Source organism: Tursiops truncatus, chromosome X, assembly GCF_011762595.2.
Source record: "Tursiops truncatus isolate mTurTru1 chromosome X, mTurTru1.mat.Y, whole genome shotgun sequence".
NCBI lineage: Eukaryota > Metazoa > Chordata > Mammalia > Artiodactyla > Delphinidae > Tursiops > Tursiops truncatus.
The window spans coordinates 116,470,686-116,478,862 of record NC_047055.1 but is presented as its reverse complement, the minus strand read 5'-3'; positions in this window follow the sequence as shown (position 1 = coordinate 116,478,862).

Sequence of the window (8,177 nt, the reverse complement as noted above, 5' to 3'; positions counted from 1 at the left end):
TTTTTCCCCTTTTGAAATTTTTTATATTAATAATTTTTTAAAGTTTTATTAACTTTATCTTATTTTATTTTTCTTTCTTTCTTTTATTCTACCTTTTCTTCTGAGCCGTGTGACTGACAGGGTCTTGGTGTTCCGGCCGGGTGTCAGGCCTGAACCTCTGACGTAGGAAAGGCGAGTTCAGGACATTGGACCACAGAGACCTCCCGGCCCCATGTAATATCAATCGGCGAGAACTCTCCTAGAGATCTCTGTCTCAATGCTAAGACCCAGCTCAACTCAATGACCAGCAAGCTCCAGTGCTGGACACCCTACGCCAAACAACTAGCAAGACAGGAACACAACCCCACCCATTAGCAGAGAGGCTGCCTAAAATCATAATAAGTTCACAGACACCCCAAAACACACCACCGGACATGGCCCTGCCCACCAGAAAGACAAGATCCAGCCCCACCTACCAGGACACAGGCACCAGTACCCTCCATCAGGAAGCCTACACAGCCCACTGAACCAACCTTACCCACTGGGGGCAGGCACCAAAAACAACGGGAACTACGAACCTAAAGCCTGAGAAAAGGAGACCCCAAACACAGAAAGTTAAGCAAAATGAGAAGATAGAGAAACACACAGCAGATGAAGGAGCAAGGTAAAAACCCACCAGATGAAACAAATGAAGAGGAAATAGGCAGTCTACCTGAAAAAGAATTCACAGTAATGACAGTAAAGATGATCCAAAATCTTGGAAATAGAATGGAGAAAATACAAGACACGTTTAACAAGGACCTAGAAGAACTAAAGAGCAAACAAACAATGATGAACAACACAATAAATGACATTAAAAATTCTCTAGAAGGAGTCAATAGCAGAATAACTGAGGCAGAAGAATGGATAAGCGACCTGGAAGATAAAATAGTGGCAATAACTACTGCAGAGCAGAATAAAGAAAAAAGCATGAAAAGAATTGAGGACAGTCTCAGAGACCTCTGGGACAACATTAAACACACCAACATTCGAATTATAGGGGGTCCCAGAAGAAGAAGAGAAAAAGAAAGGGACTGAAAAATTCTGATGGGTGGAGTATCAATTCTCATAACAGACAAAATAGACTTTAAAATAAAGACTATTAGAAGAGACAAAGAAGGACACTACATAATGATCAAGGGATCAATCCAAGAAGAAGATATAACAATTGTAAATATTTCTGCACCCAACATAGGAGCGCCTCAATACATAAGGCAAATGCTAACAGCCATACAAGGGGAAATCAACAGTAACACAATCATAGTAGGGGACTTTAACACCCCAGTTTCACCAATGGACAGATCATCCAAAATGAAAATAAATAAGGAAACACCAGCTTTAAATGACACATTAAACAAGATGGACTTGATATTTATAGGACATTCCAACAAGAAACAACAGAATACACTTTCTTCTCAAGTGCTCAAGGAACAGGATAGATCATATCTTGGATCACAAATCAAGCCTTGGTAAATTTAAGAAAATTGAAATCGTATCAAGTAGCTTTTCTGACCACAACGCTATGAGACTAGATATCAATTACAGGAAAAAATGTAAAAAATACAAACACATGGAGGCTAAACAATACACTACTAAATAACCAAGAGATCACTGAAGAAATCAAAGAGGAAATCAAAAAATACCTAGAAACAAATGACAATGAAAACACGAGGACACAAAACCTATGGTATGCAGCAAAAGCAGTTCTAAGAGGGAAGTTTAGAGCAATACAATCCTACCTCAAGAAACAAGAAACATCTCAAATAAACAACCTAACCTTACACCTAAAGCAATTAGAGAAAGAACAACAACAACAACAAAAAAACCCCCAAAAGTTAGCAGAAGGAAAGAAATCATAAAGATCAGATCAGAAATATATGAAAAAGAAATGAAGAAAACGATAGCAAAGATCAATAAAACTAAAAGCTCGTTCTTTGAGAAGATAAACAAAACTGATAAACCATTAGCCAGACTCATCAAGATAAAAAGGGAGAAGACTCAAATCAACAGAATTAGAAATGAAAATGGAGAAGTAACAACTGACACTGTAGAAATACAAAGGACCATGAGAGATTACTACAAGCAACTATATGCCAATAAAATGGACAACCTGGAAAAAATGGACAAATTCTTAGAAAAGCACAACCTTCCGAGACTGAACCAGGAAGAAATAGAAAATATAAACAAACCAATCACAAGCACTGAAATTGAAACTGTGATTAAAAATCTTCCAACAAACAAAAGCCCAGGACCAGATGGCTTCACAGGCAAATTCCATCAAACATTTAGAGAAGAGTTAGCACCTATCCTTCTCAAACTCTTCCAAAATGTAGCAGAGGGAGGAACATTCCCAAACTCATTCTACGAGGCCACCATCACCCTGACACCAAAACCAGACAAAGATGTCAGAAAAAAAGAAAACTACAGGCCAGTATCACTGATCAACATAGATGCAAAAATCCTCAACAAAATACTAGCAAACAGAATCCAACAGTACATTAAAAGGATCACACACCATTATCAAGTGGGGTTTATCCCAGGAATGCAAGGATTCTTTAATATATGCAAATCAATCAATGTGATACACCATATTGACAAACTGAAGGATAAAAACCATATGATACTCTCATTAGATGCAGAAAAAGCTTTCAACAAAATTCAACACCCATTTATGATAAAAACCCTCCAGAAAGTAGGCACGGAGGGAACTTACCTCAACACAATAAAGGCCATATATGACAAACCAACAGCCAACATCGTTCTCAATGGTGAAAAACTGAAACCATATCCTTTAAGATCAGGAACAAGACAAGGTTGCCCACTCTCACCACTATTGTTCAACATAGTTTTGGAAGTTTTAGCCACAGCAATCAGAGAAGAAAAAGAAATAAAAGGAATCCAAATCAGAAAAGAAGAAGTAAAACTGTCACTGCTTGCAGGTGACATATTATATGTAGAGAATCCTAAGGATGCTACCAGAAAACTACTAGAGTTAATCAATGAATTTGGTAAAGTAGCAGGATACGAAATTAATGCACAGAAATCTCTTGCATTTCTATACACTAATGATGAAAAATCTGAAAGAGAAATTAAGGAAACACTCCCATTTACCACTGCAACAAAAAGAATATAATACCTAGGAATAAACCTACCTAAGGAGACAAAAGACCTGCATGCAGAAAACTATAAGACATTGATGAAAAAAATTAAAGATGATACAAACAGATGGAGAGATATACCATGTTCTTGGATTGGAAGAATCAACATTGTGAAAATGACTCTACTACCCAAAGCAATCTACAGATTCAATGCAATCCCTATCAAACTACCAACGGCACTTTTCACAGAACTAGAAGAAAAAAATTCACAATTTGTATGGAAACACAAAAGACCCCGAATAGCCAATCTTGAGAAAGAGAAGACTATACTACAACGCTACAGTAATCAAGACAGTATGGTACTGGCACAAAAACAGAAATATAGATCAATGGAACAGGATAGAAAGCCCAGAGATCAACCCACGCACATATGGTCACCTTATCTTTGATAAAGGAGGTAAGAATATACAATAGAGAAAAGAGAGTCTTCTTCAATAAGTGGTGCTGGGAAAACTGGACAGCTACATGTAAAAGAATGAAATTAGAACACTCCCTAACACCATACACAAAAATAAACTCAAAATGGATTAAAGACCTAAGTGTAAGGCCAGACACTATAAAACTCTTAGAGGAAAACATAGGCAGAACACTCTATGACATAAATCACAGCAAGATCCTTTTTGACCCATTTCCTAGAGAAATGGAAATAAAAACAAAAATAAACAAATGGCACCTAATGAAACTTCAAAGCTTCTGCACAGCAAAGGAAACCATAAACAAGACCAAAAGACAACCCTCAGAATGGGAGAAAATATTTGCAAACGAAGCAACTGACAAAGGATTAATCTCCAAAATATACAAGCAGCTCATGCAGCTCAATATCAAAAAAACAAACAACCCAATCCAAAAATGGGCAGAAGACCTAAATAGACATTTCTCCAAAGAAGATATACAGATTGCCAACAAACACATGAAAGGATGCCCAACATCACTAATCATTAGAGAAACGCAAATCAAAACTACAATGAGGTATCACATCACACCGGTCAGAAGGGCCATCATCAAAAAATCTAGAAACAATAAATGCTGGAGAGGGTGTGGAGAAAAGGGAACACTCTTGCACTGCTGGTGGGAATGTGAATTGATACAGCCACTATGGAGTAAATTATGGAGGTTCCTTAAAAAACTAAAAATAGAACTACCATATGACCCAGCAATCCCACTACTGGGCACATACCCTGAGAAAACCATAATTCAAAAAGAGTCATGTACCACAATGTTCACTGCAGCTCTATTTACAATAGTCAGGACATGGAAGCAACCTAAGTGTCCATCGACAGATGAATGGATAAAGAAGATGTGGTACATATACACAATGGAATATTACTCAGCCATAAAAAGAAATGAAATTGAGTTATTTGTAGTGAGGTGGATGGACCTAGAGTCTGTCATACAGAGTGAAGTAAGTCAGAAAGAGAAAGACAAATATGCTAACACACATATATGGAATCTAAGAAAAAAAAAAAGGTTATGAAGTACCTAGGGGCAGGACAGGAATAAAGACGCAGATGTAGAGAATAGACTTGAGGACATGGGGAGGAGGAAAGGTAAGCTGGGATGAAATGAGAGAGTGGCATTGAGATATATACACTGCCAAATGTAAAATAGCTAGTAGGAAGCAGCTGCATAGCACAGGGAGATCAGCTCGGTGCTTTGTGACCACCTAGAGGGGTGGGATATCGAGGGCGGAAGGGAGACGCAAGAGGGAGGGGATATGGGGATATATGTATACGTATAGCTGATTCACTTTGCTCTACAGCAGAAACTAACACAACATTGTAAAGTAATTATACTCCAATAAAGATGTTAAAAAATAATTAAAAAAATAAAAAATGAAAAAATAAAATTCAAGTAAAATTTAAAAAAAAAAGCCAAAATGCTTATGATATGAAATTTTTCTACTGCTGTCTTGTGGCCCTGTCCTCCCAGGGACCTTTGAGTCTTTGCTTGTAACAGTCCTAACTAATGAAGAAATAGGATGGGTGACTCATCCCCACATACCTGGCAGAAAAGTCACAGGCACCAATCCTCAATATAGGAGAGTCTAAGTATCAGTAGAATTTGACTGGATGCACAAAGTTCTACCATATTAAGTAGTTAATTCAACAAAACAGCTTGCCCATCCAGTCAGGTATAATTTTTAACTCAGTTTATTGGGAGGCCAGTTGATTCAACAAATGTCAACTGGTTCAATGATGATAGTCAAAAAAAAAAGAGTAATTATTTGAAAACATAATCATCATTACCTAACTGAACTGAAGTTTATACTGGGATGATTAGCTGAGTTACCACAAGTTTCCCTCTCTCTGTCTCAATCTGTCTCTCTGTCTCTTCAGGGCTTATATAGAATTATATCCTCTAGGGAAAAATGAAGGCATCGTGGTAGTTAGAAGCAATGTGTACGGACTTGGAAGTTTTTTATTTGCAATTACACTAGTGGAGTTTTGTAGGTTTGTTTTTGTTTTTGTTTTTTTTTAATTTCTTTGGGTTGAAAATTCAAATAGATACTTCATCTGTGTGTAGTTGTGTCTTCCTAGATGGGTAGGTTATCTACTTCTGAGATTAAGCCATTGTAGTTATGAATTATTCATACAGTAAAATATTCTCCTTAAATAAATCCTTATTCCTCTTTATGGCCTCAAGTTGAGAAGTTTCACTATCAATTTTAACAATGAAAAATTTCACTCACAGTGCACACTTTCTTCATTAATTTTGCTGTGTTTATTCTTTATTTCATTCTATTCTCGCAACAACACTTTGGACAAATAGGGCAAGTATTAGTTCCTTTTTAAAGCTAGTCTATTTACATCAAACGGAAATAAGTTATTTCACCAGATTGCTTCCTCTCCGCTTTTATGAAGCCCTACTCACCTGGGGCCACCCACTTAGTAAATGGTGGTGTTAGGATTAGAACTCAGGCGATACTAGTGGTAATACTGTGCATATACCATGTATTAATCTACACCCTGTGAGATCTGGGGCAGCATCCTATCAGTAAACAGTTGAATATTTCTGCATTCAATAAGTACAATAAATAAAGACCACTGAGTACAGTAAAGATCATAAAGAGTATCATATCTGGGCCAGGCTTGCTGCCAAATGGTTTTCAGAGTTTTGGATTTCGGAGTTGCAGATTGTGGATGTGTATTCCCCTAGCCTTGGTGCTCTCCACCACTGTGTGAAGCACTGATTATTTAACATACAATGACTCCTATGCACCTTTTATCTCTTACTCCAAGGCTTCTCTGAAGAGCAACCAACCTGTTGGTGGTCAGCAGAGAGAACCTTCAGGCCCAAGTATTTTCTCCATGACCTTCATTATGCACAAGAGGCAACTCTCTTTTCTTTCACTACTGACAGCTCAACTATACTTTACACAAAATCTCTTAATTTTTCACCCATGTCTTTCTTTCCCTTTCAACTTCTTCTCTGGCTTCTTGGAGAATGATTAGAGAGAGCGGATGAGTAAAAGGATAGGATCATATCACAGAAAAGTCAAGAAGGAAGAGTGTATCAAAGAGGGGGGCAGAGCGCCCTACACTGTCAAGTGTGTCAAAAAGATTCAGGAGGGTGAGGACCAAGATGCCGTGACCTTGGCAACCAGCGATTCCCTAGTGACCTTTGAGGGAGCAGTTTCTTCAGGGTTATGGGAATGGAACCCAGAATGCAAAGAGTTAGGGAGCAAGTGGATATTGGTGAAGCCAAGACAGTAAAGAGAGACCTAACTTTTAATTAGCCAGGATCAACATCCTTTAAAGGTCCTCAGAGTTAAATTCCTTTCACTAGTTCCATGCACTTCCTTATTGTTCCATTAAAACCTGCTTCTCCTCAAGCACTGATAATAAAATACAATCAAAGATGGCTCTTATTAGTCTTCTTTTTTTGTTGTTTGTTTCCATTAAATCGCTGGCATTATAAGTTTGCCTTCTAATACTGTACATCATAAATATACAACATTTCAGCTGCATTATGGGTTAATATGCTCCTGTGAACTGGCCTGAAGGCTGTCTTGCCATATATGACATATTTACATGGGGAACATCTTTCCTAAATTCCAAAGAATTGACTAGCAGCTTGAAGTATAGGAAATTGCCATTTCTGTAGGTCAAAAATGATTGCATAGCAGCAATTTGATCTGGTTCCACCTCCTAAGTTTTCAAATGCTACCCTGGAGCTTCCCTGGTGGCACAGTGGTTGAGAGTCCACCTGCCGATGCAGGGGACACGGGTTCGTGCCCCGGTCCGGGAAGATCCCACATGCCGCGGAGCGGCTGGGCCCATGAGCCATGGCCGCTGAGTCTGCACGTCCGGAGCCTGTGCTCCGCAACGGGAGAGGCCACAACAGTGAGAGGCCCGCGTAAAAAAAAAAAAAAAAAAAAAAAAAGCTACCCTGATACAAACTGAATATTGCCACCCTGATTCACTGTTCACTAATTACGGTGGAGGAGGACAAATGGAATCCAGGAGAGATTAACACGAGTCTTAACTGAACTTTTGCTAAGTTGTGCAAAAGGGGCCACTTGTTTACTGCAGCAAGGCACCTGACAGTGGCACCTTCTAGGCCTGCCTGCCCATGGCGGCTAGTGCTCACTTTTGTTCTACACCAGGCCCAGGAGCTCTTGTTCTACCCTTTCCGATGGTCTTGGATATGACCTAGCCCTGTTGTTCTGGGAACCTACTTTCAGATTGGGCCAAAAGACATCAGACACTTGGGAAAAAACAAACAAACCAACCAACCTAGGATCACTTTCTCTGCATCTGATGAAATCTCTCCCTTCACCCAACACCCCACGCCCATATTATTGTCATATGTTCACTAATTTTCAAAAAATATAAGCAATATCAAGGAGTAACTATGGAAAAATTACTTCTAGGGACACAGTTGTCATTTCTTTACTGGCCAAACTCTCCCCTACTGCCCAGTACCATGATAAAGACTTGTACCAACTATTTGCATCCTACTACTGCCCCTAATGTGTTATAATAAAGAAGAGACTAACAC